Below are 20431 nucleotides of genomic sequence, written 5' to 3'. Positions count from 1 at the left end.
GTATGAATAGGCCAGGACAGAGGAGTTGTTGAGGAGCTACAAGGCAACTCACATTATAGAAAAGAGGGTGGGATTGAACATGGTAGATTTGGTCCCAGTTAGTAAAACCAAAAACACTGTCCATTTAAACTATGAATGTTACAGCTTTGACTCTCCTCTCCCTTTCTATCAGTTCTTTGTCAACAATTCTTTGTAAGTGATGTAAAGTTAAATAGTTGACTTGGTTTGACTTTTTGACCTGTAAAAATTCTGAGCAAAACATATCAACAGACCCATAATTCTTAATTAGTCAGCTCAAATGTTGCCATGACTCTGGAATATCTATTTCGCTCTGTCGTAAGTTTTGAAATTATTATCATTAACCATCTTCTGAATTGAGCAATTTATCAAAAATTAGAAATATCATCATCATTTAACGTCCACTTTCCATACTAGCATGGGTTGAAGGATTTGATTGAGGACTAGTGAACCAGATGGCTGCACCAGGCTCCAGTCTGATCTGGCAGAGTCTCTACAGCTGGATGCCCTTCCTAATGCCAATCATTCCGAGAATGTAGTGGGTGCTTTTATATGCCACTGGCATGAAGGCCAGTCTGGTGGTACTGGTAACGGCCACGCTCGAAATGGTGTTTTTTATGTGTCACCTGCACAGGAGTCAGTCCAGCGGCACTGGCAATGACCTCGCTCAAATGTTTCGTTCACATGTCACTGGCACAAGTGCCAGTAAGGTGATGCTGGTAACAATCATGCTCAAATGGTGCTTTTTATGTGCCACCGGCATGGAAGCCAGGCAGCTGCTCTGGCAGTGATCCTGCTCAGATGGAGCTCTTAGCACTCCACTGGCACCGGTGCCAATCATCAGATTTGGTTCAATTTCAATTTCACTTGCCCCAATATAGCTAATTAATCTTTCATTGATTTACTTAAATTATCTATCCGTTTTGTTAAAACTGATTTACAATTCACGCACCCACTCACATGTATACTATTAATTTCATAAGATTTCTTTAGGATTTTCGAAATATTTATCCAAATGGCTGAAATGTGTGTTACAGAAGAAATTATGAAAAACAGTTTTTCAAAAAAAGACTGCAGGGAAACAATTAATTTTAAATGATGATTGACCAATACTGAAATTACCTGATTTGCAAAGCTACAACAAGAAATTCATGAGACAATTTCAGGTTAATTTGTATGAAAAGAAAAAATGGTTAACTGGTAGTGCTACGCTTAATAAGTTATTCTGCTGGCCATGCATGTTGTTTTGTTTAGAAAAAACTGTTTAGAATGCTAAAAGTTATGATGCTTTGAATATCTAAATATGGCTATGCTAAAACATGAATATTCTCAAAGAATATAAGATCCTTGATAGATCTTAAAACATTCAAGAATGTTCACATAGACTTACAATTAGATGTGTGTAAAAAAAAAACAGAGCATACAACATCATAATGAGGAAGTTAGACAAAATAGATCCATTTTGCAACAATTGATCGATGTATTTATTTTTTTAGGTCATCTGGAATTATCATTTCGAGGTCATTTTGAATCTGAAGAATCTAATAATTGTGGAAATTATAAAGAACTTTTATATTTAATCAGTAGATATGACTAAAAATTGGCAAGCCATCTAGATACTGCTTCTATCTTCTCCAGTCTCTCAAACAGAATTCAAAATGACTTGATCGATGTAATTCAAAAGGTTATGTTGAAAGAAATACAAAATGAACTTAATCAGGCTAAATTCGTTGCTACTCTTGTTGATGAAACGTCTGATGTATTGGCGTATTCACAACTGTCAACTGTTTTACATTATGTCACAGAAGATTATGTTACAAAAGAATGATTTATTGGTTTTAATGATGTTAGTGCAGATCAATCAGCAAATGCTTTACCTGAACATGTTTTTAAATGCATTGAAATGTGGAAATGTGGAAACAAATTAATTGCACAAATCTATGATGGTGCCACTACGATGGCAGAACAATTAAATGGGTTCAATTAAATGTGATCAATAAAAGATTTTAAAAGGCAAAGTGTAAGTCATTTAATGAGTTACATTTATATCAGTGATCTTGTTGAAGCTATGCCAGAATTCTTCAATCTTTGCCACTTGATTTTAACAATTCCATCTACAACTGTTTCTGAAGAGTGATCCTTTTCTGCATTGACTAGAATCAAAACATCCCAAAGAAATGCAACAGACTGGGTTAGCACTAATGTCAATTGAAAAAGATTTTATTACAACAATTAATGGAAAGAGAAGATTTCTATGAAAATGTGATAAATATATTTGTCCAGAAAGATAAATAACATTTTCGAACATTAAAAAAAAAAAAAATCTAAATGTATTAAAAGGCATTCTTTCATTTTAGACCATGAAGTTGTTGTCAAATACAAATCAGCTGCTTAATCAGGCTGCTTACCAATTTCAAGAAAATAATTGACACTCACTCTAGCAGCCTGCTCTGATTCTTACTGAACTTAGTACATTGAAAGACAATCACGTGCGCATACACATGCATTGAAACATACACACATAAATATAAACACACACACACATTGAAAGATGTGTGTGTATGTGTGTGTTTATGCATGAATCATTTTGTATAAATAATTTTCTTTTACATTCTTTCAAATTTTCTTTCATTATTAGGTTAGTGTAATTTACATTTCTTTGTTTTCTCCTTGCATGTTGCGATATTTCACATCTTTGCTGCTCCCAACAAATGAAAAGAGACACTAGGCTTTTGTTTAGGTTTTTAGGGCTTTTTACAATGTTGAATTTTTGTACAATGTTGAATTTTCACTGTCTTTCATTGTGTGTTTATGTAGATGCGTGTATGTAAGACAGTATTATAATGTATGGAGTTCAATAAGTATCAGAACACGCTGCTCCAGTGAGTATCAATTATTTTCTTGAAATTGGTGAGGAGCCTGATAAAGCAGTTGATTTGTCTTTGACAGCATAACGGTCTAGAACCTTGGCCATATTATGTAACGTGTTCTCTTAGTTAAATAATTTTTAAATGATTTGACTCAACCAATAAGTATTTATTGCATGACCAACCACAGAAGTCACCACACGCCACTGGTATATATATATATATATATATACACACACACACACACACACACACACACATATATATATGTTCTTTTAATATAGTTCTATATTTAAGAGATGAGGAATTATGTACATTATTTACATCTGACAGGTATTTGTCCTCATCTTGTTTGTTGTTAACATGTTTTGGCTGATATACCCTCCAGCCTTCATCAAATGTTTTGGGGAAATTTAAAACCTGGATTCTCATTCCTAAGGTATTTTTCGATGTTATTATTTTTATTATTATTTTTCAGGTCATTGCTTTGAATCGAACTATGCCATATGCCCATGGATTCCAGGCAGTGACCTGAATAATAATAATAATAATACCATCGAAAAATACCTTAGGAATGAGAATCCAGGTTTGAAATTTCCCCAAGACACCTGATGAAGGCTGGAGGGTATATCAGCCAAAACGTTATGTTAACAACAAACAAGATGAGGACAAATATCTGTCAAATATAAATAATGTATATATTCTTTTATTCTTTTACTTGTTTCAGTCATTTGACTGTGCCCATGCTGGAGTACCATTTTGAAGGGTTTTAGTTGAGTAAATCAACAACAGGACTTATTTTTTAAGCCTAGTACTTATTCTGTCAGTCTCTTTTGCTGAACTGCTAAGTTATGGAGACATAAACACACCAACACTGGTTGTTAAGCGGTGATAGGGAGACAAACACAGACACAAAGACACATACACATGTATATACATATATACACGATGGGCTTCATTCAGTTTCTGTTTACCAAATCCACTCATAAGGCTTTGGCCACCCCAAGACTATAGTAGAAGACACTTGCCCAAATTGCCATGCAGTGGGTCTGAACCTGGTACCATATGGTTGGGGAGCAAGCTTCTTACTACACAGATACACCTGATACACACACACACACACACACACACACACCACACACACACACACATCACACACACTCATATAGTCTTTGTATGTAGCAAATGTGCAGGTACTGTAAGCACTAAAAATGCACAGACAATAGGCTACTTCAAATGCTCAGTGAGATAATGAGAAGTAGTAGGTAGTTTCTGTTGCCCAGGAGACCAAGTTAGTAGTGGTAGAGGAAGTTCTGAAAGTGTAGTTGCTAGAATAAGAATGAGCTGGGCAAAGTTCAGAGTGCTTCTACCTTTGTTGGTAACTAAGAGCCACTCCCTCAGAGTGAAAGGCAGATTGTATGATGCCTGTGTACATACAACTATGATATGTGGCAGTGAAACATGGGCTTTGACTATAGAGGATTTGTGAAGGCTTGAAAGAAATGAAGCTAGCATACCCTCTTTGATGGATAATGTCAGTGTGCATGCATGACGGTGTGAATGAGGGTATAATAAGCATCAGATATTGTGTGCAAGAAAGAAGACTCCACTTGTTTGGTCATGTGATGTGCAGGATGAGGACAATTGCATAAAGAAGTGCCGAGTTCTAATTGTGAATGAAGTGGTGAGAAAGGATTTTCAGACACTGGGCCTCACTGAGGAAATGGTAAGGGACCAGATGTGGCAATTTGTTGTATTTGATAAGACGTGTCAGGCTAAGTAAACTCAGTCTTCCACACATACAGGCTTGTTCTCTCAGGTGCCAGTGCCACATGAAAAGCACCTGTGCTGGTGATGCATAAACACACCTGTGCTGGTGAAGCACAGATGCATCCATACCTGTGGCATGAAAAAACAACCAGCACACTCTATTAAGTGGTTGGCATTAGGAAAGGCATCCAAGCATAGAAACCATGCCAAAACAGGCAGCTGGAGCCTGGACAGCTCCTAGCCTGCCAGCTCTCCTTGTCCAACTGTCCAAACCTTGCCAGCATGGGAGGTGGATGTTAAATGATGTTGACGACATATTTGTGTGTATTCACACACACACATTCCTGTGAATATGTATATTCATATATATGCATATATTTATATATATACATACATATATTGAATAATTAAAAAGTCAGTGAATATTAAAATACATTTCATTTTCAAAATTCAGTAGAATCTACAGACAAAATTCAATTTTTTTAATGAACACCTATTCTCAAACTGGTGACTGTTCTGGTACAAGCATTGCTTATAATGCAAAGCAATGGAATTGCAAACAGCAGGAAACATTTTGTTTTGTATTTATGTACAATCTTGCTTTATACAAATTCTGGTAAATTAACATGGTGTTCCTCTGTGATATGCATTTTCGCTGGTCCCTAGTAGGTGCAACAGTGGTAGTTAATTGAGCCATTTGATTTCAATGTAGCCTCATCACTCCCAAAAAATCTTCATTGAAAGCTGTGTATCTTCTACACATCTAACCATGTACCACTTGCAAAATTCTACTCTTTGGTCCAGATCATGTTCATCGACAGCATGAACTATGAAGAGTACTTCAAAATGTAATGGAAGCTTGACTCTAAAATTCCTATCTCAAGATCCACTTGCCACACAGATTTTCCTAAACTCTGGCAATACATTTCTAGCATCATCTATTGCTTTGAGAAACTCATTAACGTCTGTGGTCTTTCAGAATGTTCCTTGAGAACATTCTGAACAATTCCATCTGCTTCAAACTTATCTTTAGTTCAAGTGATGGTAAGCAGCATAGGTGGGTCAGTTTGAAATTCCCTTGGAAACTGTCTTTGCACTTTGACTGTTTTTCCGAAATTCAAGAAGCTCTTTAGAGCAAATTTATTTGGCTAAAGCTTAGCCTGGTTCCATTGTTTCTAATGGGTTAAATCTAAAAAGTAATAAAAGTTGAGCTGTCAGCTGTTAAAGTATGTATAACTTTTCTTGGGATACCCTGCATATTGTTGTCATCGTTGTCATCATCATCATTTAGGATCTATTTTCCATGCTGACATGGGTTGGATGGTTTGACTGGAGCTGACAACTTGCAGAACTGTGTCAAGCTCCGATGTTAGCTATGGTTTAGTTTCTACAGATGGATGCTCTTCTTAACACCAACCACTTTTCAGTGTGTACTGGTTGCTTTTCTTATGTCACTAGCATTAGTGAGGCAAAAAAATAACTTGCAAAACAAAGAAAAGAGCAGAAAAAGGAAAAAGAAAACAAAGGCCCCTTTGTCTTCATCAGGGTATTTGAGAGAGGGTGAGGTCGTTTATGTCAGGTGTTGAGAGGCTAAAGTATGATAGATGGAGAAGCACAGATGTCTGGCTAGAGGGGAGATACATAACTACTCTGCATTTTATAAGGGTGGGTAGGAGTAGCTAGGAAAAAGACAAGGTGGTAGTGATAGGGAGCTAGAGCAAACTGTCAGGGTACAAGAAGGTGAGTATAAGGGAGGATATTGAGAGAGAGGATGAAGGGAAGAAGGTAGTTTTGTAAGAGTGTGAGGGAGAGTGACAGTTGGATGGGAGCAGAATGAATGTAGTGAGTGAACAAAGGTGGAGATGCAGTTGATGGGTGGGAAATAATGTGGGGAGAGGCAAGGTGGGAGAGACAGGAGTGGCTCAAGAAGAAAGATAGATCAAATACATACACAAATGCACATATTTATATATAGATGTATGTATGTATATACATATCTATATCTATATCAATAAATACATATGCATATACAGAGAGTGTTCAGAATAAATTTGACAGTTTGATTAAAAGAAAAAGAAAACACAATATTCCATTAGAAAATTGAAGTATTTTATAAAATAAAAAAAAACAGCAGCTAGATTATGGCGTGAAGATAACAGTTTACTCAAAGTAACTGATCTCAGCTTCCACCACAGATCAAGGTGGCTCCAGAACTTGGCACATGTCCTTGGCACCAGAACCTCACTATGTCCTTGGGATGATCTTTGAACAACTCTTTGATTTTGGTCACCAGTTCAGCCTTGGTGTTGCAGGCAAAGCAGATGTAATCCATAGGATTACAATTGGGAGAATTAGGTGAAATTGTAGAAATTCCCTAACAACCACATCTGATCGTTCCAGAGATATGGCAAGGAGCGAAATTCTGCTTCCAAACAAAGGGCCTTCACTAGGTTTGACTCCCCACACCACACTTTTATTAAAGCTACAAAGTTATCACAAAACTGTTTCACATTCCCATTCGTTAGAGAGTTGTAATGAAAATAACTGTCTGATGAACAAGAATATGAAACTCTGAGTAACAACAGTTTTGTGATAACTTCGCAGCTTTAATAAAAGCATATACCTCTACCATTGGTATTTGAGTACTATCCTTTTCAGCTTGTTTTGCACTTATCTGCTTGTGTGTGTGTGTGTGTATCATCATCATCAGCGTTTAAAGTCAGCCTTCCATATATACTTGTATATGTATAAATATATATATATACATATATATTTAAGGTTGTATGGATACAGACTTTAAAGATTCTCTTTGCAATCATAAAGTTCTAGATTTGATCCTAGTGCAAATCCAGAACAAATGGATCTGTAATTTTTATTTTTATAGTTTTACTCATAAACTGCTTTTGGTAATATCTGAAAAAAGAAAAAGAAAAAGACAACTTAATTTACAAATATATACTCCAAAATAAAATTAAATATCTCTAATCTCTATAACAATTGAAAAAAAAAATTTTAAATATTACAAAATGCTCTATCTTCTGAAGTCAATATTACATAAAATAAATAATTCATATTAATAAGGAGCTTTCAGCCATAAGTAATGTAACATATTTTATTATGTATATAATAAAAGAAATAGCTAGCTATTTGAGGTATGGTGTAAGACAGACAATAATTGTAATATAACTGATAAAATATTGTACTTTTTTATTTCTTTGCGATTTATATGCATGCATAGGTAGGATGATTGAGGCCAATGTTTTTTTACAACTGAATGGAGTGCTCCCTACTACTAATCACTCAACCATGAAGTAGGACTCTAGCCTGTTTTCTATTCAGCCAGGCAAACTGCAACTGGCATTGTGATGTAACTCCCTGAAGGACACATAACAATGCAATATAACTGTAAGGTTTGAATTTGTGCCCATGTGGTTATCATTTCTCTGCTTTAGCCCAGTAAGTGTATGTGCACGCGCGTGCATGTGTGTATGTACATACACATTACATAGATGCTTACATACATATCTGTGTCTCTCTGTGCATCTCTCTCTCTCTCTCTCTCTCTCTCTCTCTCTATATATATATATATATATATATATATATATATATATATATATTTTTGAAGCCCTTTAGAGCAAATTGTTTTTGCTAAAGCTTAGCCTGGTTCCATTGTTTCTAATGAGTTAAATCTAAAAAGTAATAAAAGTTGAGTTATCAGCTGTTAAAAGTATGTATAACTTTCCTTGGGATACCCTGTATATTATCATCATTGTTGTCATCATCATCATTTAGGATCTATTTTCCATGCTGACATTGGTTGGATGGTTTGACTGGAGCTGACAACTTGCAGAACTGTGTCAAGCTCCGATGTTAGCTATGGTTTAGTTTCTACAGATGGATGCTCTTCTTAACACCAACCACTTTTCAGTGTGTACTGGTTGCTTTTCTTATGTCACTACCATTAGTGAGGCCATCAAATAACTTGCAAAACAAAGAAAAGAACAGAAAAAGGAAAAAGAAAACAAAGGTCCTTTTGTCTTCATCAGGGTATTTGAGTATTTGAGAGAGGGTGAGGTCGTTTATGTCAGGTGTTGAGAGGCTAAAGTATGATAGAGGGAGAAGCACAGATGTCTGGCTAGAGGGGAGATACATAACTACTCTGCATTTTATAAGGGTGGGTAGGAGTAGCTAGGAAAAAGACAAGGTGGTAGTGATAGGGAGCTAGAGCAAACTGTCAGGGTACAAGAAGGTGAGTATAAGGGAGGATATTGAGAGAGAGGATGAAGGGAAGAAGGTAGTTTTGTAAGAGTGTGAGGGAGAGTGACAGTTGGATGGGAGTAGAATGAATGTAGTGAGTGAACAAAGAATGAGAGGATTTGCATCCCCAACCAAGAATTTTTGATGTAACACATGTCCTTGTGGAAGTTGTTGTGCGCAGCTGAAGAAGGCCACAGACATACATTATGCATTGTTATAAATCTGTCTAATAAAGGCCCGAAACATATGTACCGCTGAATCCTTGGCATCATGTTTTTATTTTGATCAATTTATATATATATATATATATATATGTATGTATATTATATATATATATGTGTGTATATATATATATATGTATATATATATATGTGTGTATATATATATGTATATATATATGTGTGTATATATATATATATATGTATATATATATTATATATATATATATTATATATATATGTATATATATATGTGTGTATGTATATATATATATATGTGTGTATGTATATATATATATATGTATATATATATATATTATATATATATATGTGTATATATATATATTTATGTATATATATATATATTATATAATATATATATATATATATATAACGGGAAGCATTATGAAAATAGACAAAAGACGAATATATATATATTATATATATATATATAATATATATATATATATATATATATATATTACAGGAAAACCAATGAGGGTAAGTGAATACTGAATGAGCAATTCAAGAGTGTTTTCACTCCACCCCTTGGGCATCTCCAAATCACCAATCCAACTGACTTTTTTACCACTGCAGATATAAAATCAGATATAAAATTACAGGAAAACCAATGAGGGTAAGTGAAATACTGAATGAGCAATTCAAGAGTGTTTTCACTCCACCCCTTGGGCATCTCCAAATCACCAATCCAACTGACTTTTTTACCACTGCAGATATAAAATCAGATATAAAATCACAGGAAAACCAATGAGGGTAAGTGAAATACTGAATGAGCAATTCAAGAGTGTTTTCACTCCACCCCTTGGGCATCTCCAAATCACCAATCCAACTGACTTTTTTACCACTGCAGATAAAAAATCAGAGGCGGCGACGATAGATTACATCGATATAAAGGAAGACGATGTAACCAAGGCTATAGATGAAATGAAAACAGACTCAGCTACTGGCCCCGATGGATTCCCGGCAATCCTCCTAAAAGCATGTAAGAGAGTCCTAGCAAGACCACTGCAGTTCCTCTTTCAGAGCTTCCTTGCAGCTGGCAAACTTCCAAGAAAACTGAAGGAAGGTAAAATATGCCCCATTCATAAAGGAGGTAGCAGAGCGGAAGCCAAGAACTATAGACCTATCTCTCTGACCTCACACATCAGCAAGGTCATGGAATGAATAGTCAGAAGGAAGCTGATCACCTTCCTTGAAGAGAATGACTTGCTGGCCGACACCCAACATGGTTTCCGACCAGGGAGAAGCTGTTTAACTCAGCTCCTACAACACTATGACTGGGTGCTGAAACGGCTGCTCAACCACTCAAATGTGGAAGTGATATATCTCGACTTTGCAAAGGCCTTTGATAAAGTCGATCATGGAATGATATGTCACAAACTGCGTGATCTCAACATAGTTGGAAAACTGGGAGAATGGCTTCATGACTTTCTGAAAGATAGAAGTCAGGTGGTAGTGGCCAATGGGGCCACTTCCATTAACACGCAAATAGTGAGCGGTGTTCCGCAGGGCACTGTTCTGGGACCACTACTGTTCATAATGGCCCTCTCAGACATGCCCTCAGCCATGCAGAGAGCCACGATCACAAGTTATGCAGATGATACAAAAGTTTCACAGGCAATACAGAACCCTGAGGACACTAAACACCTGCAATGTGAGCTAGACAAAATATACAAGTGGGCCGAAAAGAATAGCATGCAGTTCAATGCTGAAAAGTTTCAAGCTCTATACTATCAGCATGCAAAACTAAATGCAATACCCAATGAATACACTGGACCCGGAGGAATAGCAATCCCAGAGGCACAATCAGTGCGTGACCTACGTATTTACATGAGTGATGACGCGACCTTTCGTGTACATGTTGCTAAATTGGCAATGAAATGTAGACGACTGGCCGGATGGATCCTCAGAACCTTTAGAACAAGAGAACAAGAAACCATGATGGTCCTCTGGAGGACACTTGTCCTAAGCCACTTTGACTACTGCTCTCAGTTATGGTCACCATCCAGTGTCAAGTTGATCACAGAGCTCGAGGCGATCCAACGTAGCTACATGAAGAAGATAGCCTCTATGCAGAATGTAAGCTACTGGGAAAGACTCAAGAGATTAAAACTATATTCCCTGGAGCGTAGGCGGGAAAGATATGCCATAATATACATCTGGAAGATCCTGGAGGGAAGTGTCCTGAACTTTGGCATCGAGAGTTATGCAAATGCCAGAACTGGGCGCCACTGCGTGGTGCCTAGGACTCCAAACTTGCCATCAAGATGTAGGACAAGATTCTGTGATAGCCTGGGCTTCCGAGGCCCACAGCTCTTCAATATCCTCCCGAAGAACCTGAGAGACCTGCATGGGGTGGATGCAGATGTCTTTAAAATGAAGCTGGATCTCTTCCTGTCAGGTGTCCCAGATGAACCAACTTCACGGCAGGAGGGGCAGATGAGGGCAGCTGCATCGAACTCTCTCATGCACCAAATGGCAGTTGCTAGAAAGCTTTCGTGAAGTGAAACCAAGTAGCAACACCAAATGGCGGTGCCCCAGCATGGCCACAGCTCATAAGCTGAAACTAGAATCAATCAATCAATCAATCATATATATATATGTATATATATATATATATATGTATATATATATATATATATGTGTGTGTGTGTATATATATATATATATATATATATGTGTGTGTGTGTGTGTGTATCTACCACTCTATGTCACGCTGGTGAGACCCATATTGGAGTATGGGATTCAAGCCTCTTCTCCTTATCTCCTCAAAGACATACAGCGTCTCGAAAGAGTCCAGAAGCTGGCTACCCACATGGTTCTTGGTCTCAAGCATTTGTCTTATGAAGAAAAGCTGAAGACGCTTGACCTTTATTCTCTAGAAAAACGCTGCCGCCATGGTGATCTCATTTTTGCTCACAACATCATAAGCGAAAAGTGTAACCTCTCGAAAGAGCTGTTCTTCACTCCTGCTCCAGAGCGTCGGCTGCAGGGTCACTCCGCAAAGCTCTATCTGCAACGATTTCATCTCAATTGAAGGAGAGGGGCTTTCTCCGTCCGGGTTGCGGATCCGTGGAATAAGCTGCCGGACGAGATAGTGAAGATGCCGACGACCGCTCGGTTCAAAGTCACCCTTGACCACAAATGGCCTGAAATCTTTACATGAACACCACCCTGTACATAACTCCATGTCCTTGCTTTTTGCTTTTTGAGCCAAAAAATTAACTAACTAACATATATATATGTGTGTATATATATATATGTGTGTATATATATATATATATATATATATATATATATATATATATATCTTTTATCTTTTGTCTTTTACTTGTTTCAGTCAATAGACTGTGGCCATGCTGGGGCACTGCCTTGAAGAATTTTTAGTCAAATGAATTGACCCAAGTACTTATTAAGTCTCTTTTGCTGAACCACTAAATTACAGGGACATAAACACATCAATACCAGCTGTCAAGTGGTAATGGGGGACAAACACAAAAACACACACTCACATATACATCGGAGACCCCCTTCGGTCACAAATGACCATGGGATTGCACCTAGAAAGTTACCCTCCGAGGCACAAGTCCAGGCAAGATTGTTTATGGAAGAACAGTAGTGGCCCATGCATACCAGCCTCCCCTCTCCCCGCCACCGATGTTATCCAAGGGAAAGGCATAGGCCGATACAGCTTGGCACCAGTGATGTCGCAACTCTTTTCTACAGCTGAGTGAGTAAACTGGAGCAACGTGAAATAAAGTGTCTTGCTCAAGAACACAATACGCAGCCCGGTCCAGGATTCAAACTCACAACCTCACGGTCGTAAGTTCGTCGGTCTAACCACTGAGCCATGCGCCTTCACTCACACACACACACATATATATATATATATATATATATATATATACACACATATATATATATATATAAAGGCGGCGAGCTGGCAGAATCGTTAGCACGACAGCGAAATGCTTAGCGGTATTACGTCTGCCGTTACGTTCTGAGTTCAAATTCCGCCGAGGTCGACTTTGCCTTTCATCCTTTCGGGGTCGATTAAATAAGTACCAGTTACGCACTGGGGTCGATATAATCGACTTAATCCGTCTGTCTGTCCTTGTTTGTCCCCTCTGTGTTTAGCCCCTTGTGGGTAGTAAAGAAACATATATATATATATATATATACACACACACAACAAACTTCTTTCAGTTTACACTCACGCTCATTCACATCTATCCATGTATCTCCTTTTTAATTCTGCTCTAAGCACATGTATATATTTACATACTTTTTTTCTACCCAGGGATAGAACTATCCATAGCCATCAACATAAACTTTCTCACTCATAATGCCTATATGTTCTGAAAATGTAACTTTCCTAAATAAAGTGCACCTCATATTCAAAGCTATGATGAAGCTATAGGATGTTATCCTGGTACTCAGCTAGGAGTCCACCACATCCTGTTGCAGAAACAGCTGTAAGCTAATGAAATTCATCACATAACTTCCATTGTCATCTCTTTGTTTTATATATATATATGTATATTATTTTACTTGTTTCAGTTATTTGACCGCGGCCATGCTGCGGCACCACCTTATATTGTATAATATTTTTGTTAATATTTAGCAGAAGTAACAAAGTGACTCACGGTCTGAGAGTTTTGTGTGTTGACACTTATCAAAGTTTGATAAGTGCCAAAGCATCAAGCTCTCAGACCTTGAGTCACTCTGTTACTTCTGCTAGATATTCATAAAAATATACATATACTCATATTTTGAGTCTTATTTTCCTGTTTGCATCAACATACTTGTAATATATATCATATATATTATATCATGTAAGAGATATTGAAATCGATCAACATCAATGGAAATTGTAGCTGTGATACCAGTGCCAGTGGCACATAAGAGAACCATCCGAACGTGGTTGTTGCCAGCACCGCCCCGACTGGCCACCGTGCCGGTGGCACGTAAAAAGCACCATCCAATTGTGGCCATTGTCAGCCTCGTCTGGCACCTGTGCAGGTGGCACATAAAAAGCACCCACTACACTCACAGAGTGGTTGGCGTTAGCAAGGGCATCCAGCTGTAGAAACACTGCCAGATCAGACTGGGCCTGGCGCAGCCTTCTGGCTTCCCAGACCCTAGTTGAACCGTCCAACCCATGCTAGCATGGAAAACGGACGTTAAACAATGATGATGATGATGATATATATATATATATATATATATATATATACACACACATACATGCATATATATACTTTACCACTTTTACATTATAACATACACATATGTATATATATGCTGGTGGTATGTAAAAAGTATCATTCAAACGTAACCAATGCCAGTACTGCCTGACTGGCTCCTGTCCCAGTGGCATGTAAAAGCACACACTACACTCTCAGAGTGGCTAGCGTTATGAAGGGCATCAATTTTCGGATGTCGGGTCATTTTCATAGCATTTTTTCCGATAGCCAGATAACTGAAGAGATGGCGGCGTGGATTTCCACCCCGACATCCGAAACTTGGAATTTCATCATGGCTACCAAATAATTGTCACATATTTACGGATAAATTCCTCTATTTACATAATATCGCGGTCTCTTTCATTCTGTTGCTGTCTTACCATTTCTATCAATATATATATATATATATATATATATATATATATATATATATATATAAATATAAATAAATATATATATTTTCTTGGAAGAAACGGCGGTGCATCAGCATGGCCGCAGCTCTGAACTGAAGCAAGAAAGAAAAAAAAAAAATACACACATATACACACATATATATGTAATGAAAAGAAGAAGACAGACAAAATTCTTTAACACATCTTTAATTATAAGTTACAAAGTTACAAATGTTTCTGTACCATCTTCCTTTTCAATGACAGTTTACGCAAAAATTCTAAAAGAAAAGTTGCATAATATTTGTGGTTTTAGGCATTGGAGAAGCACTCCCTCAAACTTGCATCAATATCATGCTATTACATTTTGCATATATCAGACCTTATTGTTAGGAAAGTACTGGGAGGAAATAAAAAAGAAAAAATTAAAAGTGTTTTGTGGCCGTTTGCCAGCTCCGTCTTGCACCTGTGCGGGTGGCACATAAAAAGCACCCACTACACTCACGGAGTGGTTGGCGTTAGGAAGGGCATCCAGCCGTAGAAACACTGCCAGATCAGACTGGGCCTGATGCAGCCTTCTGGATTCACAGACCCCAGTTGAACCGTCCAACCCATGCTAGCATGGAAAGCGGACGCTAAATGATGATGATGATGTATGTAGGATGAGTCTGTGGGGGAACAGGAATCAGTGGGCAGTGTTAACATTCTAGCTCACTTCTGCTGTTTACAGCACTGCTTGGAAGAAAGCTGTGTAGTGTGTGATCATCGCATTGACTATGACAGAGAAGGTTGTCATCACGATACCTGCTCAGAGGCCTGTGCAAAGTTGCAGAAAGTGTATGGAGAGGAGTGTATGAGCCACACACAAGTGTACGAGTGATTCAGACATTTCCGAGATGGCAAAAAATATGTCGATATTGACAAATATTCTGGGAGACCTGCAACCAGCAGAACTGAGAAAACATCGCAGATGTGTGTACAGCCGTGAGGGGAAATCATCGAATCACCATCTGTGAGTTATCAGAGGAAGTGCAAATTAGTTATGGTTCAGTTCAGTCCATTATCACTGAAGATTTGGGTATGAGATCATGTCTGCCAAGTTTGTGCCAAAACTACTTTCAGCTGACCCCAAAAAAAAAAACACTTAGATTTCAGTTGCACAAAATCTCTTTGATTGTGTCAAGCACAATGAAAACTTTCTGAAAACTTTGCATAAGCCCCTGAGCCAGTATTGCCAAGCTTTTGGCAAAATTTCATGCAGATTCTCTGCTCAAACTTTTTCTATCATGCAACAATCACATGCTACACACATTCCTTCCATACACTGCTGTAAACAGCAGAAGTGAGCTAGAACATTAACACTTGGTGTGCATGCACAGCAGAGTTTAAGGTCAATCTGTGCCAAACAGCTTTACTCATGTGCTTTAGCTTCATTACTATGGCAACAGTCTGGATACTTATTGATCAGATCATGTATATGTATATATGTGTATATATATATATATATATATACAAAGGGTCTTCCTTTGATGCTGACATGCAATGTCTGCAAGACCCTACCTCAGTAAAGCTGGACTCAAGAGTCATCTTCGTAGTCATAAAGCGAGACAGATGAGAGACAACCTGGCCACTGGTGGTGGTGTAACAGACCATACTAATCATATCTGTCGGGAATGTGGAAGAGAGTGTAATTTGGCAGGAGGACTTAAACGACATGCAAAGGTACATGAAGCCCAGTTACAACTACAGCCGGCTATTACCGGTAAAGGTATTAGTTGCCAATTCTGTACAAAACATTGTAGATCTTTAGCTGGGCTAAAAAGTCACATTCAATCACAGCAACAGTAACAGTTAAGCTTCGTGCAATGGCCATACTCGATAATGAGGGGGCAGCCATAATATATATATATCATAATATCAGAATAATAAAGTGTATGTGTGTGTGTAGACACACACAAACATATATGCTTATATATGTACATGGATCAGTTAAATTCTTTATCTTGCCTTTAATATAGAGAAATATGTTATGTTGGTACTGTCACAGTCCTACCTGATGTGTGACTCATCTAAGAATTGAGACACTCAAAACAAACTAGATTCTTTATAGTAAGTACCCTTGAAAATATATACTTCTAAGAATTTAGACACAATAAACAAACCCACACATGTACTGTAACTATGGCCACATTATCAGCAAACTGAGCATTATCATAGGGATGTGGCTTCTCAGCTATAATGAAGGTAAACCAGACCAGGAGAATTTTCACATTGAACATGGAAGAGATGTAGTCACTGCAATTCACAGTGAAGATATGCAGAATGTCTGACTAGGATAGCAGGAATTCTATCAAGGAGAGTACTAACTTTTATTAATAAGTGTGGATAATGTTAGAGGTATGATAAACTGTATCCGTTGGATGCATCCAGCCAATGAAACCATATTAAGATTATGACAGTGAAACATCTTGTGTACACAGGATGAATGATCACCACATCAGTGCTAAACGCGATAGCTGGGTAGTTAGGTAGGACCATCTGGTCCTGTGTGAGAACATTTTGATCTTTATCTCCCAATCATATCAGCTTTCCTTTCTTTTTTTCATAAACAGAAAACAGACATCAAACAACTAGCACAGCAACACTGGAAACATTGTATCTTCTTCTGTAGGCATGTAAGATATAAAACTTCAGAGCTGCTGCCATCACAATGTTATCACAACAAAAAGTAGGTCTGGACACATTATAGAACTGCTCGAGGGAAGGCAATTAGGTGTATGCTGTTTACAAGAGGTAAGATAGAAAGGAGTCTCAGCCAAATTCCTCATGGGCAAGCAATATCATCGTCATCATCATCATCATTTAATGTCCAGTTTTCCATACTTACATGGGTCAAACAGAATTCATTGAGGCAGATTTTCTATAATCAGATACCTTTACTGTCACCAAAACTCGCTTGTTACCTGAGAAGGCAATATTTCCAAGGCCAGACATGTTTCTCACAGAGGACTGGAAATGAAGAACATTCTTCATTTGATGGTGATGATTGTTTATTACCATCATGTGATATCAAGAAAAGGAGGTGCACAAATACACATTTCATCATCATCATCATCATCATCATTTAATGTCTGTTTTCCATGCTGGCATGGGTTGGATGGTGTGATAGGCACTGGTAAGGCTGAGAACTGCACCAGGCTCCATTGTCTGTTTTGGCAGCTGGATGCCCTTCCTAATGCCAACCTCTTTACAAGGTGTACTGGATGCGATTTATGTGGCACTGGTACCGACTGGGTCACCAAGCAATTTACAAGACAAAACTCCTTGGTTGGAAGAGGGAAAGTAGTATTGAGGCACAGGTAGCTTTGTGCCAGTTGAGAGATTAAAGGAATTGATTCACAAGGACGGGGGTCTTGTGGTAGAGTAGATACATGGATACTCCAGTTGGGAGAGAAAGGAGATCAAGTTAAAGAGTAAGAGTAAGAGAATGAGTGATTGAGAGAGTAAGATAAAGAAATCAATAGTGAGAGAGAGAGAGAGAGAGAGAGAGAGATGGTGGTGAAGATGTGTCAAGACATGCCTTTATGGGACACTGGGGATGGTGAGAATAAGTGAGGTGATGCAGAGCTTTGGATAGAGTGAGTAGGCAGGAAAAAGGTGGCTGTAGCAAATGATGGAGCAAAATATAGGAGAAGCTCAGGGATGGGGGCTGCGGTAAATACATGATGGCATTGAGAATGATAACAGGTAAGAGAGGTATTAATGATGGAGAGGCAAAAAGGCACAGAAAGGTGTTGATTGGTGGAGACAGTAGGTGGAAGAAGATAATGGAAAATGGAAGTGGTTTGGGGAGGAGGAAGGCAACTAAGAAAGTAGGGGTATATAATAAGAGCTTACTTTGCTCTCAGGTGATAGAGAAGTGATAGGTGTTAGGAGATGAAGTGTGAGAGATAAAAGGTCAGAGAGGATGGAGGCAGGGATGGAGCAGAGTTCTTCAAGGACGAGCATTACCAATGGCATTTAGGATATCAATTCTGCTGTGGTGGACCAGTCTTCCAGAGTACAGCAAGACACCAGATATCTTTGCCATTTCCTTCATTAGGATCAGTGTTTTGAGATCAGCCTTCAGTACTTCGGTAGTTGTCTTTCTGGGTCTCCCTCTTCCATGAGTTCCATCTACTTTAAGTGGTTGGCACTTCTTTATCCAACTGTCTACATGTATACACATCACATGACCAAACCAGCTCAGTCATCTCTCTTGCACACTGCATCTAATTTCTCTTAACTTTTCTCTCAATACATTAGCACTCTGTCACACATGTACACTGACATTGCTCATCCAACAGAGCATACTAACTTCATTCTTCCTTAGTCTTTGCATGTCCTCTGCATTCAGGGCCTACATCTCACTAACATGTAGCATTGTTGTTCATACACATGCACCATACAATATTCCTTTCACTCAGAGAGAGAGAGAGAGAGAGAGAGAGACTTTTGGTTGCCAACAGAGGTAAAAGCTCTCTGAATTTTCTCCATCCTATTCTTATTCTAGCAATTACACATTCCTTACATCCTCTCCACTGCTGATTTGGTCCCCTAAGTTGCAGAAATTATCCACATCTGGAGATCCTGCAGGGCATTTGAGAAAAATCAATTTATATCTGTAGACTTTATGGCTCCTGTGTATCATTCACACACAAACACTGCCTTCTCTGACAACCATCCTATTATTCCACTGTACTTCTTGTGTGTCCATAGCTTGCACTGGGTACATCATATGAAATTCCTGCTTGCACCTTTGCTACATATCAAGCAGGGCAATTTACCTGAAATGGGTAGTGGCTTGTCTCTTCTCTTGCTTACTAGAACTTTGGTCTTTGCTAAGTTAACCTTGAAGCCCTTCACTTCCAGGTTTTGCTTCCATACCTGGAATTTCTTTTCGCGTTCTGTTACAGAATCTGCTATGAGAGCAAGATATCAGCATATTGCAGTTCCCAGGGGCAAGTGATCTTGAATTCCTCTGTTATGGCTTAGATGACAATAATGAGAACCAAACCCTGATGAATGCCTCCCTACACACTAAATTCCTTACTGGACTCATGGTTAACTCTGACCTTACTGACAGAGCCTCTGTGCGTGGCCTGTACAACTTTCACAAATCATTCATCTATGTCTAGCTTCCTCAGAGCATACCATATCACACAGTGGGGTACTCTGTTGAAGGCTTTCTCCAGGTCAACAAATGCCAAATATAATGGTTTATTCTTAGCCACATACTTCACCTGTAGTTGTCTGACTATAAAGATAGCATCAGTAGTGCTTCTCCCTGGCACAAAACCAAACTGCATTTCATCTAATCTGATTCTGTTCTAATTAATTTGGCTATCACTCTTTCTGTAACTCCCATGACCTGATCTGGCAATTTCATACCTCTGTGATTACTTCAATCTAAGGCATCTCCCTTACCCTTGTAGCAGCTGACTATAATGCTGCTACACCAGTCATTAGGGATGACACGTTCCTGAATAATTTGATTAATTATATGGGTGTCAAGACCGTATCCTACTCCACCCAATATTTTAAGCATCTCAACAGTAACTCCTGATGGACCAGGGTTTTTCCTTATCTTCAGAACCCTAATAGCC

At 38.3% G+C, this 20431-nt stretch overlaps 1 long non-coding RNA gene across 1 annotated transcript in view; it reads right to left on the bottom strand.

The window, feature by feature from the left end:
- Positions 1 to 4801: 4801 nt before the first annotated feature.
- The window catches only part of LOC118765662, a 17002-nt gene continuing 1372 nt past the window's right edge, over positions 4802 to 20431 (bottom strand). The window contains exons 2-3 of the long non-coding RNA XR_005001530.1: positions 19895 to 19900; positions 4802 to 4892 (exon numbers count right to left, since the gene is read on the bottom strand). This is a non-coding gene — a long non-coding RNA (uncharacterized LOC118765662). The remainder of the gene's footprint in view (positions 4893 to 19894; positions 19901 to 20431) is intronic.

Source organism: Octopus sinensis, linkage group LG12, assembly GCF_006345805.1.
Source record: "Octopus sinensis linkage group LG12, ASM634580v1, whole genome shotgun sequence".
NCBI classification, from domain to species: domain Eukaryota; kingdom Metazoa; phylum Mollusca; class Cephalopoda; order Octopoda; family Octopodidae; genus Octopus; species Octopus sinensis.
Note: the sequence above shows the minus strand (reverse complement) of the source record. Positions and strands in the feature narration are given on the sequence as shown.